This window comes from Denticeps clupeoides, chromosome 3 (assembly GCF_900700375.1).
Source record: "Denticeps clupeoides chromosome 3, fDenClu1.1, whole genome shotgun sequence".
In the NCBI taxonomy this organism is placed as follows: Eukaryota; Metazoa; Chordata; class Actinopteri; order Clupeiformes; family Denticipitidae; genus Denticeps; species Denticeps clupeoides.
Genome location: NC_041709.1, coordinates 28,773,973 through 28,781,572, shown reverse-complemented (window position 1 = coordinate 28,781,572; position 7,600 = coordinate 28,773,973).

Sequence of the window (7,600 nt, the reverse complement as noted above, 5' to 3'; positions counted from 1 at the left end):
ATTACCAGGTCTCAAAAAAGCCAACAAATGGCCTGAAGTGCCAAGACAAGAGAGGCCTGCATTCTTGTATCAATGGATTTATCTGGAAAAAGCATAAACCTTTGGGTTCCATAAACAGAAATCAAATTGTGTTCAAAAACATGATTTTTTTTTTTAATGGAGATCAAGGTAATCTCTAATGGCAAATAAAAAACACAAGAGCATCGCCTCCCCATCGGGGAATCGAACCCCGGTCTCCCGCGTGACAGGCAGGGATACTCACCACTATACTAACGAGGAGCTAGCTCTGCTTTTTTGTTATCATAGGTCTTTAGAACTTCAAGCATGTCTGTTTCTTGCAACAGTGGTTTGTAACATTTAGATTGATTTCAAAGTAGGGATGCGGTATGATTCGAAATAGCTCAGTTGGGAGAGCGTTAGACTGAAGATCTAAAGGTCCCTTGTTCAATCCCGGGTTTTGGCAAAGCTGTTTGGACTGTGTAAATGCAATTTTTGGTTCGTTAACAAAGACCTATGCTTTATCTGGAAACTGACCTCCCCCTCACAGGCAAGAACAATTACCAGGTCTCAAAAAAGCCAACAAATGGCCTGAAGTGCCAAGACAAGAGAGACCTGCATTCTTGTATCAATGGTTTTATCTGGAAAAAGCATAAACCTCAAAGGAGAAACTGATTGATCAGTTGCAACACTTCTGTGAGATAAATGTCCATTATACAAGAAAGGATTCAAACCTCATTCAGAGGCCTCTTTCCCCCTCAACTGCTCGGGGGGTTCTACTCTCACATTGTTCCTGCATTCAGCTTTTCTACTTCTACCAGGGTCTGGCCTCCCTCACTGGAGTTTGTTTCTTATTCTTTCTCTTTGTTTCCCTCTATAAATTATTTTTTGTGTCTATTTTGGGTTCTTTTGTTACAATGGAACAATTTTACATATAATAGTTCCATAAAAACAGGCAAGAACAATTACCAGGTGTCAAAAAAATCCAACAAATGGCCTGAAGTGCCAAGACAAGAGAGGCCTGCATTCTTGTATCAATGGTTTTATCTGGAAAAAGCATAAACCTTTGGGTTTCATAAACAGAAATCTAATTGTGTTCAAAAACATGAATTTTTTTTTAATGGAGATCATGGTAATCTCTAATGGCAAAAAAAAACCACAAGAGCATCGCCTCCCCGTTGGGGAATCGAACCCCAGTCTCCCGCGTGACAGGCGGGGATACTCACCACTATACTAACGAGGAGCTGGCCCTGCTTCGTTGTTATCATAGGTCTTTAGAACTTCAAGCATGTTTGTTTCTTGCAACAGTGGTTTGTGACATTTAGATTGATTTCATAGTAGGTCTGAGGTATGAGCCGAAATAGCTCAGTTGGGAGAGCGTTAGACTGAAGATCTAAAGGTCCCGGGTTTCGGCAAAGCTGTTTGGACTGTGAAAATGCAGTTTTTGGTTTGTTAACAAAGACCTATGCTTTATCTGGAATTTGACCTCCTCCTCACAGGCAAGAACAATTACCAGGTCTCAAAAAAGCCAACAAATGGCCTGAAGTGCCAAGACAAGAGAGGCCTGCATTCTTGTATCAATGGTTTTATCTGGAAAAAGCATAAACCTCAAAGGAGAAACTGATTGATCAGTTGCAACACTTCTGTGAGATAAACGTCCATTATAAAAGAAAGGATTCAAACCTCATTCAGAGGCCTCTTTCCCCCTCAAATGCTCGGGGGGTTCTACTCTCACATTGTTCCTGCATTCAGCTTTTCTACTTCTACCAGTGTCTGGCCTCCCTCACTGGAGTTTGTTTCTTATTCTTTCTCTTTGTTTCCCTCTATAATTTATTTTTTGTGTCTATTTTGGGTTCTTTTGTTACAATGGAACCATTTTACATATATTAGTTCCATAAAAAGAATTCTTATTGTGTTTATGAACTAGAACCTGTTCAATCATTTAAAATCTATTGTGCCATGACTGTTAATGTCCATCTAACATCAGATAAGTTCAAAAAACAAGTTCAAACCTCATTCAGAGGGCTCCATCCGGGTACTACTCTCACATTGTTCATTCATTTGTCTTTTCTTATTGTTCCAGGCTCTGTCCTTCCTCACTGGAGTTTGATTCTTATTGTTTCTCTTTGTTTCCCTCTAGAATGTCTGTTTCTTGCAACAGTGGTTTGTGACATTTAGATTAATTTCATAGTCAATTGAGATGTGAACTAAAGTCAATTGTACCTTACTAAATTATATTTCTTCACTGAATTTATTAAGCCAAATCCTCATTTAATAAGCAATCCACTTATTTAGCACACAATATCAGATAATATCTTCTGTTTAGGCATGAGCAAAAACCCAACTGTGGAAGGCAGGCCCTTGTACATGAATAAACACCTAGAGCCAAGTGAAAGGGCTACAAGGTATGAGCCGAAATAGCTCAGTTGGGAGAGCGTTAGACTGAAGATCTAAAGGTCCCGGGTTCAATCCCGGTTTTCAGCAAAGCTGTTTGGACTGTGTAAATGCATTTTTTGGTTTGTTAACAAAGACCTATGCTTTATCTGGAAACTGACCTCCCCCTCACAGGCAAGAACAATTACCAGGTCTCAAAAAGGCCAACAAATGGCCTGAAGTGCCAAGACAAGAGAGACCTGCATTCTTGTATCAATGGTTTTATCTGGAAAAAGCATAAACCTCAAAGGAGAAACTGATTGATCAGTTGCAACACTTCTGTGAGATAAACGTCCATTATAAAAGAAAGGATTCAAACCTCATTCAGAGGCCTCTTTCCCCCTCAAATGCTCGGGGGGTTCTACTCTCACATTGTTCCTGCATTCAGCTTTTCTACTTCTACCAGGGTCTGGCCTCCCTCACTGGAGTTTGTTTCTTATTCTTTCTCTTTGTTTCCCTCTATAATTTATTTTTTTGTGTCTATTTTGGGTTCTTTTGTTACAATGGAACCATTTTACATATATTAGTTCCATAAAAAGAATTCTTATTGTGTTTATGAACTAGAACCTTTTCAATCATTTAAAATCTATTGTGCCATGACTGTTAATGTCCATCTAACATCAGATAAGTTCAAAAAACAAGTTCAAACCTCATTCAGAGGGCTCCGTCCGGGTAATACTCTCACATTGTTCATTCATTCGTCTTTTCTCATTGTTCCAGGCTCTGTCCTTCCTCACTGGAGTTTGATTCTTATTCTTTCTCTTTGTTTCCCTCTAGAATTTTTCTTTGTCGCTAATTTTGATTCGTTTGTTACAATGGAACAATTTTAAGTCTTAGGGTTCCATAAACAGAAATCTAATTGTGTTCAAAAACATGATTTTTTTTATAATGGAGATCAAGGTAATCTCTAATGGCAAATGAAAAACACAAGAGCATCGCCTCCCCGTCGGGGAATTGAACCCCGGTCTCCCGCGTGACAGGCAGGGATACTCACCACTATACTAATGAGGAGCTGGCCCTGCTTCTCTGTTATCATAGGTCTTTAGAACTTCAAGCATGTTTGTTTCTTGCAACAGTGGTTTGTGACATTTAGATTGATTTCATAGTAGGTACAAGGTATGAGCCGAAATAGCTCAGTTGGGAGAGCGTTAGACTGAAGATCTAAAGGTCCCTTGTTCAATCCCGGGTTTTGGCAAAGCTGTTTGGACTGTGTAAATGCAATTTTTGGTTCGTTAACAAAGACCTATGCTTTATCTGGAAACTGACCTCCCCCTCACAGGCAAGAACAATTACCAGGTCTCAAAAAAGCCAACAAATGGCCTGAAGTGCCAAGACAAGAGAGACCTGCATTCTTGTATCAATGGTTTTATCTGGAAAAAGCATAAACCTCAAAGGAGAAACTGATTGATCAGTTGCAACACTTCTGTGAGATAAATGTCCATTATACAAGAAAGGATTCAAACCTCATTCAGAGGCCTCTTTCCCCCTCAACTGCTCGGGGGGTTCTACTCTCACATTGTTCCTGCATTCAGCTTTTCTACTTCTATCAGGGTCTGGCCTCCCTCACTGGAGTTTGTTTCTTATTCTTTCTCTTTGTTTCCCTCTATAAATTATTTTTTGTGTCTATTTTGGGTTCTTTTGTTACAATGGAACAATTTTACATATAATAGTTCCATAAAAACAGGCAAGAACAATTACCAGGTGTCAAAAAAGCCAACAAATGGCCTGAAGTGCCAAGACAAGAGAGGCCTGCATTCTTGTATCAATGGTTTTATCTGGAAAAAGCATAAACCTTTGGGTTTCATAAACAGAAATCTAATTGTGTTCAAAAACATGAATTTTTTTTTAATGGAGATCATGGTAATCTCTAATGGCAAAAAAAAACCACAAGAGCATCGCCTCCCCGTTGGGGAATCGAACCCCAGTCTCCCGCGTGACAGGCAGGGATACTCACCACTATACTAACGAGGAGCTGGCCCTGCTTCTTTGTTATCATAGGTCTTTAGAGCTTCAAGCATGTTTGTTTCTTGCAACAGTGGTTTGTGACATTTAGATTGATTTCATAGTAGGTATGAGGTATGAGCCGAAATAGCTCAGTTGGGAGAGCGTTAGACTGAAGATCTAAAGGTCCCGGGTTTCGGCAAAGCTGTTTGGACTGTGAAAATGCAGTTTTTGGTTTGTTAACAAAGACCTATGCTTTATCTGGAAATTGACCTCCTCCCCACAGGCAAGAACAATTACCAGGTCTCAAAAAAGCCAACAAATGGCCTGAAGTGCCAAGACAAGAGAGGCCTGCATTCTTGTATCAATGGTTTTATCTGGAAAAAGCATAAACCTCAAAGGAGAAACTGATTGATCAGTTGCAACACTTCTGTGAGATAAACGCCCATTATAAAAGAAAGGATTCAAACCTCATTCAGAGGCCTCTTTCCCCCTCAAATGCTCGGGGGGTTCTACTCTCACATTGTTCCTGCATTCAGCTTTTCTACTTCTACCAGGGTCTGGCCTCCCTCACTGGAGTTTGTTTCTTATTCTTTCTCTTTGTTTCCCTCTATAATTTATTTTTTGTGTCTATTTTGGGTTCTTTTGTTACAATGGAACCATTTTACATATATTAGTTCCATAAAAAGAATTCTTATTGTGTTTATGAACTAGAACCTGTTCAATCATTTAAAATCTATTGTGCCATGACTGTTAATGTCCATCTAACATCAGATAAGTTCAAAAAACAAGTTCAAACCTCATTCAGAGGGCTCCGTCCGGGTACTACTCTCACATTGTTCATTCATTTGTCTTTTCTTATTGTTCCAGGCTCTGTCCTTCCTCACTGGAGTTTGATTCTTATTGTTTCTCTTTGTTTCCCTCTAGAATGTCTGTTTCTTGCAACAGTGGTTTGTGACATTTAGATTGATTTCATAGTCAATTGAGATGTGAACTAAAGTCAATTCTGCCTTACTAAATTATATTTCTTCACTGAATTTATTAAGCCAAATCCTCATTTAATAAGCAATCCACTTATTTAGCACACAATATCAGATAATATCTTCTGTTTAGGCATGAGCAAAAACCCAACTGTGGAAGTCAGGCCCTTGTACATGAATAAACACCTAGTGCCAAGTGAAAGGGCTACAAGGTATGAGCCGAAATAGCTCAGTTCGGAGAGCGTTAGACTGAAGATCTAAAGGTCCCTGGTTCAATCCCAGGTTTCGGCAAAGCTCTTTGGACTGTGTACATGCAATTTTTGGTTTGTTAAAGACCTACGCTTTATCTGGAAATTGACCTCCTCCTCACAGGCAAGAACAATTACCAGGTCTCAAAAAAGCCAACAAATGGCCTGAAGTGCCAAGACAAGAGAGGCCTGCATTCTTGTATCAATGGATTTATCTGGAAAAAGCATAAACCTTTGGGTTCCATAAACAGAAATCAAATTGTGTTCAAAAACATGATTTTTTTTTTTAATGGAGATCAAGGTAATCTCTAATGGCAAATAAAAAACACAAGAGCATCGCCTCCCCATCGGGGAATCGAACCCCGGTCTCCCGCGTGACAGGCGGGGATACTCACCACTATACTAACGAGGAGCTAGCTCTGCTTCTTTGTTATCATAGGTCTTTAGAACTTCAAGCATGTCTGTTTCTTGCAACAGTGGTTTGTAACATTTAGATTGATTTCAAAGTAGGTATGCGGTATGATTCGAAATAGCTCAGTTGGGAGAGCGTTAGACTGAAGATCTAAAGGTCCCTTGTTCAATCCCGGGTTTTGGCAAAGCTGTTTGGACTGTGTAAATGCAATTTTTGGTTCGTTAACAAAGACCTATGCTTTATCTGGAAACTGACCTCCCCCTCACAGGCAAGAACAATTACCAGGTCTCAAAAAAGCCAACAAATGGCCTGAAGTGCCAAGACAAGAGAGACCTGCATTCTTGTATCAATGGTTTTATCTGGAAAAAGCATAAACCTCAAAGGAGAAACTGATTGATCAGTTGCAACACTTCTGTGAGATAAATGTCCATTATACAAGAAAGGATTCAAACCTCATTCAGAGGCCTCTTTCCCCCTCAACTGCTCGGGGGGTTCTACTCTCACATTGTTCCTGCATTCAGCTTTTCTACTTCTACCAGGGTCTGGCCTCCCTCACTGGAGTTTGTTTCTTATTCTTTCTCTTTGTTTCCCTCTATAAATTATTTTTTGTGTCTATTTTGGGTTCTTTTGTTACAATGGAACAATTTTACATATAATAGTTCCATAAAAACAGGCAAGAACAATTACCAGGTGTCAAAAAATCCAACAAATGGCCTGAAGTGCCAAGACAAGAGAGGCCTGCATTCTTGTATCAATGGTTTTATCTGGAAAAAGCATAAACCTTTGGGTTTCATAAACAGAAATCTAATTGTGTTCAAAAACATGAATTTTTTTTTAATGGAGATCATGGTAATCTCTAATGGCAAAAAAAAACCACAAGAGCATCGCCTCCCCGTTGGGGAATCGAACCCCAGTCTCCCGCGTGACAGGCGGGGATACTCACCACTATACTAACGAGGAGCTGGCACTGCTTCTGCATTATCATAGGTCTTTAGAACTTCAAGCATGTTTGTTTCTTGCAACAGTGGTTTGTGACATTTAGATTGATTTCATAGTAGGTATGAGGTATGAGCCGAAATAGCTCAGTTGGGAGAGGGTTAGACTGAAGATCTAAAGGTCCCTGGTTCAATCCCGGGTTTCGGCAAATCTGTTTCGACTGTGTAAATGCAATTTTTGGTTTCTTAACAAAGACCTATGCTTTATCTGGAAACTGACCTCCCCCTCACAGGCAAGAACAATTACCAGGTCTCAAAAAGGCCAACAAATGGCCTGAAGTGCCAAGACAAGAGAGGCCTGCATTCTTGTATCAATGGTTTTATCTGGAAAAAGCATAAACCTCAAAGGAGAAACTGATTGATCAGTTGCAACACTTCTGTGAGATAAACGTCCATTATAAAAGAAAGGATTCAAACCTCATACAGAGGCCTCTTTCCCCCTCAACTGCTCGGGGGGTTCTACTCTCACATTGTTCCTGCATTCAGCTTTTCTACTTCTACCAGGGTCTGGCCTCCCTCACTGGAGTTTGTTTCTTATTCTTTCTCTTTGTTTCCCTCTATAATTTATTTTTTGTGTCTATTTTGGGTTCTTTT